This window comes from Papaver somniferum, chromosome 9 (genome assembly GCF_003573695.1).
Source record: "Papaver somniferum cultivar HN1 chromosome 9, ASM357369v1, whole genome shotgun sequence".
Taxonomy (NCBI): Eukaryota; Viridiplantae; Streptophyta; class Magnoliopsida; order Ranunculales; family Papaveraceae; genus Papaver; species Papaver somniferum.
The window spans coordinates 97,752,021-97,761,309 of NC_039366.1; the positions used below are offsets into that span (position 1 = coordinate 97,752,021).

Below are 9,289 nucleotides of genomic sequence, written 5' to 3' on the forward strand. Positions count from 1 at the left end.
GGTCCGGTTATCCGATGGGTCTTCGAAAATCAATTACATTTTCTGCTAAATTTTTTTTATCGTCTTGATTTTGGTTTGAAGCTAATAATTTTATATGTAAAGATAATGTTATATTTATATAAAATTGTAAGTGTTATAATTGGAAATTAAAATCTAAAAAGAAAAATGAAAATCAAAGAAAATCCAACCAATACTAGACAAGCCCTTTGATATGAGGTCAACTTAACAAATAAATAAAGAATATTCGGGCATCCAAAACCCACGAAAACCCGTTAGGATCTAAAAGCTTCATAACAGTTCTATCGAATGGGCATCAATATCACTAATGGGTTAATCCGAGACCAGATTCAACACAGATTTCTTATATAAAAAAATAGAAGGGGCAATAAGAAAAGATTTTAGGGCAATAAGAAAAGATTTTACTAGACACTAGAGTGTTGATATTACCTAGGCATTAAGTAAAATTCAGATTTGTAGAGGAATGGTTTTGGACAGACTGTCTAATAAAACCGTTTAAAAACCGCACATACACAAAATATATGATCCCACCCCTCTGGTGAAAACAGGGGGTCCTGCTTTAGGGTTTGGCTGAGTCTGTGCGGTTTTTTTTTTAGAATCCGGAAATCACGGTCTGTCTAGAATTTTTGTTTATAGAAAATCTGGATCACATCATAGTAGCCGTTTTGAAATGAATTTAAATAGATTTAAGTTTGTAAACTTAAGCGGCAAACTTTTGGAATACAACGGCAGACTTGAGTCATGGTATAGAATTTGTGCCAATAAAACGTTTTTGGGCAACGGTCACAAGACTAATTGGGTTGGTTAGAAAATTTCGGGTACGAACAGAATTTGATTCCGTGGCAAATATCAGTCATGTGGTTGATTTAGATCATGTTAGTCAAACATTTTAGGTCAAGTTATAGATTTTGTGTCAAGAAAACATTGCTGGGTAGTGTGGCATATGATGTCACAAGACTAATTGGGTTGGTTAGAGAATTTCGGGTACGAACAGAATTAGGTTCCCGTGCCAAATATTAACCATATGGTTGATTTTGGATCACTTCCACTCTCTGGACAACTGCTCACTAGCATCTCAAACTCTGGAAGGATATAGGTTCTGAGATCTTCGATTCTTTCATCTCATTTAATATATTAAGAGCACTCATTGAGTCCTTCTCAAGTGCCCAGGACTGGATGAGAGCCTCATACTAGCAAGAAGAATTAAGCTGAACCCCAGTCTTACGAGCATCTCTCAGTAGGGATGTCATCTGGGTAGTTCGATTTTATTTACAGTATGCTTTTTAAGAGAGATGAGTGAACTGAAGCAGTAATTCTTACCCCCAGCAAACCACATCTCGTAGATTAAATCATTGTCTTGGTCCAACCACCCTAATGTGATTACACGAACCCGCCATAGAATTCACTGAAGACACTGGAAAATCTTCTTTGTCTGCATTGATCAGTAACTCAGGCCAATTTCTTGACCTTGCCAGGCCTCTTGACAGGTTTGGCATATATTCTTTTAGTTGATCGGAGAACTCTTCGTTCAGATGTTACCAGTTCGACTTGCATCTGCAACTTATCCAGTTGCAAATCAAGAATTTGGTTAGCCACGGCCCCTCCAGTATCGAAAAATCGTGATCTCTACAAAACTCTTCAAACCACAAAGCTAAAGTTCCAACGGATGCCTTGTTGAAAATATGGCCAGCCTTTTCATGCTTAGAAATTTCAGAAGTATAAACAACAACACACCTCTTGGATAGAAACCCAGCAAGCATTTACCGCATTCAAAGAACCATGGATTGGACTAGGTGACTGGTTGCACGGTGTAAGCACATCTGGATATTCATATTTTTCCTTGACACAATGATTTGTTAGCAGCAAAGCAACACGAAACAATAGTAAGCTTATCAACCAAATAGTTACTTCCTGACACAGTAAGCTCCCATACAAAAAGAAAAAGATAGAGTGGACTACCCGCATATGTATACCTGCACGAATAAATGAAACAGATGTGATTGCCTTTTAAAATGCTGTAATGACAATTCTATCAGGAGCTCTCTCAAACAGTGAGCATGCAGTCTTCTGTTTGACGAAATTGAAAAAACTTGGGACAAACGGTGTGACTGATATTTTCACTACTATGCTCCTAAAGTCGTCCAAATTGAACTGGAAGTAGGAGAAATAGAAAAATCACCTCTCAGAAACTCCCATATGCAGTATTCCTGAGGTTCTCTCCAACGATAGAAAACTTCTCTTAAGTACAAGAAACCCGGAACTGGAAGTGAAATACTACTAGTCTTCTACACCTCTAGAAAAAGGCTCTCTTTATAGAGTACGTGTGCACTTTGAGGCAGGGTCGTTATGCTACTTGATCAAAAATTAGGAATTTTTGTGCCACGAGCCAAAATTTAGCTGCATTGTGAATTCAAAAAAACCTGTCAGGACGGCGGGTACCCAATAATTCGAGATAGTGTGCTTTATAAACGCACTTGTTCCATGAAAGGGAACGAGCCGTCAGATATATACTGAAACAGAAAACAGATACCATAAATACGCCAAGTCTTTTTGATTTTCACCTTTCTAAAATTCTGTGGAGAAATAGACATCGAAAGACAGAGCAAGATTATTTACAGTAAAAACAAGAAAAACGTATATCAAGAACTGACATTTGGTTAGTATCTCGTTCATGGAGAATCAATCAAGTCCTGCACCATCACCATTATCATCATCAGCACCACCACCACCATTACAACCCACACCTCCATTACAATCTCCACCAGTATCTTCCCAACCACCTTCATCACCACCACCACCATTACAACCTCCACCACTATCTTCCCAACCACCTTCATTGGCACCACCATTACAACCTCCACCAGCATTATCACCACCAAGAAATGCAGCAAGAGACCTTTTACCTCAGACCCAATCTAACCAAAGAGTTTCCACAGTTGATCAAGAAAGCTTACCCCCAACAACCATCTCACTCTCCCCAATTATCCCTACAAGATCTCTTCTTTTAAGTCAAGTACCAAGAAACCTAAATGAGCAAACTTACATGATCTTGGTGTTTTCGGAGATGTACGTGGGCTAGATGTTGATAGGTTGATCGAAGAGAGTATTGCAATTATTCACTTTTTCGATTTACGATCTTCAATTAGGGCTTTAAGCGAGATCAGAGATCAATACGAAAGGCTAAGAAACTATGAGCAATTGTTCTTGGAAGACCCAAGAAGGTCAGACCAAGCCGGATACAGTAGTCCGTTTTTCACGAGAGATTCTGGTACCGGTAGGATTGTTCCAACAAATCGTAGTGACAACACAAGTGCTGGTCTAGTTGGGAATAGTGTCATTTGGGCAAGATTTGTCTCTCCTATCATTCTTAATTTTCATGACGACTACTTCGATTCAACTCTAGTTATCTTTAACTTGCCAAGCACAACTGAAGATGGATATCTTGAAGGGCAATTCGCAACATTTGGTAAAACATATTTCCAATCAATTTTTACATTTTTTTAACATCACATTTTTTCATTGTTTCCAAACTTGATCCTCTTTAACCAATTTTATGCTAGGTCCAATCAAAGGAATTTCTCATAATCTTCGTAAACCCGAGGAGCGGTTTATTGAGTTTTATGATATCCGACATGCCTCTAGAGCTTTGGCGCACATGAACGAGACGATCATTAGTGGGAGGCGGATTCGAATAAATTATGGGAACCCTTACAGTAATACGCTTATCTTGTTTTATTTTATGATGATGCAGAAAAAAAACAACAACAACAGAGTCTGAGGTTAGTTGGTTGTTTGTTTTGAAATCATAGGTGGACACTTTTTGGTCAGGGAAGATGAATCGGCGGGCCTGTCTCCTTTTCAAATCAGTGATAGGAGAAGCACAATCCTAATATATAACATACACATCAGCTTTGGGTAACAAAAGTTGGCATTTTTTTACATAATCATGAAGTGCGTTTCTGGTTTAGTTTCTAATACGTTTGTTTTTGTTTTAGGCCATCCCGACTACTCCCCTTGCTCGATAAGCATTGCAGAAGGTGCAACTCAGCCTATGACTTTTTCAGTCTCGCTTTCACCTCAGGGTAAGACTTTCTATTTTTTCAATACTTTTGATATTTTCTATTTGTGGTTGTTACTCCTGCTTTGGATGAAAACAAAATTTAAATACTGCAGCAACTATGGAAGTGAATGCATCATCAACTTTACATCACCCGAAGCTGCATGGAGATTCCACAGGGAACACCATTTTAAGCAACAAGTTTTTTTCTGGTGAAAGACTATGCCGAGTAATGTACGCACCATTACAGGTAACCCAGTTTCACCATTTTATGAGTTTGGCAGCTCATAACAAGTGTTCATATTGATTTTTTTAAAAAAAAAAAAAAAAAAAAAAACAAGTGTTCACCTCTTTGATTGACCATATGTTCTCCATCTATGATTCGTTGTGCAGGGTCTGGAAGCTCTGCAGACACATTTCAGTAGCTCCTCTTCCCTAGTGAGGAAGCAGTCATATTCTTTCCACCTCAGGACGGGAGACATCCATCACAAGTTATGCACGTTACGACCGATCTGCTTGGTGGTGGTGGTATTAAATGAAGGCAAAGGAACTGTGAAAAACTCGTTGTTTCGCATTCAAATGTCCATTCAGACAGTCCAGTGACTGGAAGCTTTACAGATGTACAGATTCATATCAACAGGATGTAAACTTTACAGGGAGACGTCTACTACTAGATTGATAAGAAAACAATACCATATTTTTCATTATGTTTTCCAGTACTGATTATTGTTTGCAATACAATGTAAAAAAACATCCAAATATCTTGCATATCCACTTAAGATTTTCTAATTCACACTAATTGGCAATAAAGAAATGTTTTGCCTAAGAAGCAAATAAGGCAAGTGCAGTACTGAAGAATAATGCTTCCCGCACAAGTACAAGAGGGACAAAAACACAACTTACCAACTCATGGTCAGTTAAACCAATTAAGGTTGCTATGTTAACTCATCTCCTCCCCAAACACCTATCAGACCCCTGCAAGGAAATAACAGAAGATGCACATCAAATTCCCTTGAAACCTCACCTCATAACTTGAAGTTTGAAAGTCCCACACCCTTGAGCCGTAAAAATTCAAACCACTTGGTCTTGCCATCTGTTGTGTTTGAGACAACCTATCCACCGTGACCTTTTTTTATCCATTTTCGTAATATTTTCAGTAACAGTCTAAGAAGTTATTCATAACCAGTACCGACGCTGATTTGAAGCTCATGATCCTGCACCCATGATGCCAATGTTGTGTTGTATGACTAGCTACCTAATCCGAGTATCATGATGTAAATAAAATTTGACTCTTTAAAGTCTCATTCTACATGGTTTCCCAGGACAATATTTCAATCATACTCAGAGGTAACATTTAAGCTCCTAGACAACGGTTATCATATAATACACATGGCATTTCGCGATGCTTATATCTCAGTCAACAAGGAGAATCCACCTTTTAGATTTTGCCGCATCCCATATGTGCTACTCGAATACTTGCACATCCTAATGTTAAATGCTGCCTAAGTGCTTAGACATTATACTGTGAATGGTAGTAACTTGACATATTGCATGTATAAGCAGCACCAATGAGATTTAACAGGACAACCATAACGTCAAATGAAGCACACAACTGTTGGCACAAGTAATTCTGAGCAAGTCTACTCAAATAATCGAGTTTTTTTAACCGAGTGTCCGGCATGTCTAACTAGCGTCCAACACCAACAGAAAACTTCATCATTGCCACAACTTATAGCATATAAGAGATGGTACTTGTTACTTCCAACTGACATGCCTTAAACAGGGAACTAACAAAGGCGCCAAGGAAAAGCTATAGTCGAAGATTGTACTTTACAAATAGAAGGCATAGGCACATAGCTACAAATTCGCACATCAGGACATACTCATATTATTATACGTACCAGTGGCATGGAGATTTAAATGGTGTACCTGCAAGGCTTTCAGCTGCAAATTTTAGACAGACAGCTTTCAGCTCAGTGCCATGATAATTTTCGGCCAACACCACAGTAGTTGCAGCTTGATAACGGCTATATCTTTGTACAAGTAAGACTGACACATTAGTCTGAGTCTCACCAAACAGTGCTCATCTGCAGCAGCTAATATCTTCCCGACTAAATTATCAGAAACACAAGATGATCTTGATGCGACTAGCTCGTCATCTTCAATAAGAGTGTTTTTGTAAATAAAGTGAAGCATAGCCTGTCCAATGCGAGATGAATATTAGGTAAATATGAAATGTGGAGCTTCTCAATTATTCATCAGACACTGATTATAATTTATAAGATTAGTTGTAAGGCGTAAAGACTAAAACGATGCTCACCTTAAACACCTTCGGCTCCAGATCTTTAATTCTTCTTCCTACATACCATCAACCAATTTATCTCTAAAAACAGGGGATCAAGCAGCCAATACCAACTTATGAGCAATAAGCTTTTGTCGGGTACGTTGACTACAATATCTGAAACTAACTGATTCCAAGTAGCATACCAAAGTGGGATCCAATATCAGAAACTGGAACCTGGATAATCTTGAGCAATCTATTGTCGAAACTACATCATCAATAGTGCAATCAATTTCTAAGCAACTCTCCTAAAAAGAGAAAAAAAGACGTTTCAAGCACCGCTCGTCTATGAAACCTCTTGTAACCCCTGAAGACAAATAATATCAAACGAAGCTCAAAAAGGGTAAAAAAACATCCAGGCCAACAAAAATAATAATTTCTTAGGGTTAACTCCTATGAACAACGCAAATTTGTTATCTTCTGAATTGTAAGCTTTTACAAACTTCTGTAACTAATGGGATGAGGAATAAATAAATCAGAGATACATAGAACTCGAACCAAGAAAGCATCTAATAATCTAAAGCAATCAAGTGGCAAATGTTGCATCTCTATTGGGAATCAAATATATAGTGGAGGTAATATATTGTTCCCTCGTACCACACAAATAAAAGTACTTACCTAGTCAATGTGAAACCAACACCGGTGCCCCAAACTTGTTCCCTATGCCGATTATCGTTGTCGCACATCTTTTTTTTCCCCCACTGCTTCGCTCCACCTCCATCACATTGCATTGTGCATAAAGCAAGGTTGACATGTGACCCATGACAGGAAGGCTCATACCTGGAAACTGAAGCATCATCCCAGAAAAGCAGACCCATAAATGTTGGATGGAATCCCCCACCTATGCAGATGGGTTTAGTCCAACCTGCCCTTTGTTGCCCATTATGTTCTTTGCTTCAGTTGTCCCTCCCCCACTCATCATTCCACCAGTCAGGCCAATGCCACTATGTTTTCTCCTAGCCACCTGGACACCATCCAACCTTGCCGAAGCTCCTCCGAACTTGTGGTTTGTTCAGATAAGCAGCTTCCATCTGCTTGAAAGATTGCGGAGAAGGGAATACAACTATACAAGCACACATTGAAAAGATAACCGCTCGTCCCTTCTCCACAAGCAGCTGCAGCTCCAGGTTCATAGAATTGAACTTGACAATACCTTTGGTTTTCCGCTAGATCTGTTTAGATAAAAAGAAATGGCATTTTAGCATAGAATGCCGTCCAAAATACAGGAACAATGCAAGCACTCTTACATGGGAATGCTAAATCTAGGGATTGATGAACCCACATGGGATTTATGGCCACATAGAAGTGCTTGCACTAAGCTGCATTCTTGTTTGCAGAGTACCATTTTCCAATAAATACAATGCTTAAAAGTCTAAAGTCATCGTCATCGTCATCGTCATCGTCATCATACACCCTAATAAATGGAGAAGGTACAATATGTACAGTATAACCTGAATCTAAGAAACACAGATTGGGACACAAATGTGTGGCCAATTTTCGGGGTTCAAATTCTTAGGTTCTACTTAATGCCCGACATCTACATGTTCTATACGGAGCAGAATCAAACATGTAAGACCTGAAACAAATCCTACAGTAACAGAAAACCCAAATTTAATGGCCACAAATCATAAGAACAACATGTGATAGAAAAGCATTATGGATAAGTTTTGCGAAGCTTGCCTAATTTTCACAATCTCTCTAGCTTGCAAATACAACTCTACTACTTCCCCAGGGAGGACCCTCGTGGGTTTTGGTTCTATGCAACCAGAATTCGTTAAAGCATTAGGACCTCTTAACCTAATAGCTCTCAGTCAAAATCAATCGCTGTTGCTAGGCCCCGTATCTTGGGTATAAACAGTTCTACACCAACTGTCGGTGTCACCTCGAAAATATAAAGTGATGCATGCATCTCTCGCATTCGTTTGTGAGCAGAACGAAGAATATTGAAACCCTAAGAGCCTGTTTGGTTCAGATTCCTAATTCTGTTTTCAGAAACGTCCTTTTTCTCTTGTTTTCAAGTTCATTTAGACTAAAAAAATATACTCGTAAAATAACATGAATTATGTGAGTTCTCATATACAACTTCATAACTGTAGGTGCAAAATCATTTAAATTAACTCTACCAGATAAAAATTGTAAAATTCCCTCTCTATTAAAAAAATGGTCGAACGGCTGAGGGTCATTAGTTACTTTTTATACTGTAGTATCAGAATCTCGCAGCAATAATGTCTCAGTGAAATTATCAACAACACAACACAACAGCGTCGCAGAACAATTTCAGAAGTGACATAATAAACGGCGTCAGCTAAAATCATGAGAAAAATGTAATGATTTTGCGAAAATAAGAGAGTTTGCGAGATTAACATTTGTAAGGTTGCGAGAATGTCGCAAGACATATCCGAAAATAAAGGACAGATTAGCTATCATCCACTATGTACTTCCCTATAAATAGTCGTTCAGTTGTAAAGGAAAGGGATAGATCTTTTTTGAGTAAGAAACAAGTAAATAGGAGAGAGAAAATCTAAAGCAGTGATTATTCTTGATTCCTTTATCTTTTCCCGTAAGATTGTTCAAATATTCATCAATAAAATTAAAATTGTTAATCTAAAAATGAGTTGAGTGTTAATGAAATCATATGAGGGGTGTAGTGTAGGATTTCCTGCAACTACATATACTAATCATAATACCTTCCCGAACTGAAGGGTTGACAATGAGAAATTTAGTTTCATCTTTCACTAGCACAATATTCCCGACACGACACGATTGAGAGCCGTGAAGATATCTTGGCGCTGCACCTTGGAAAGGTAGAGAATTTCGCACATGTGCTGCATCATGGATCGCACAGTCTCGTGCACGGAGTCCCCAGAGACTCC

The 9,289-nt window shown here is 38.5% G+C and overlaps 1 pseudogene; it reads right to left on the bottom strand.

The window, feature by feature from the left end:
- Window positions 1-4,753: 4,753 nt before the first annotated feature.
- On the bottom strand, window positions 4,754-7,234 carry LOC113312323 (annotated as a pseudogene).
- Window positions 7,235-9,289: the final 2,055 nt, after the last annotated feature.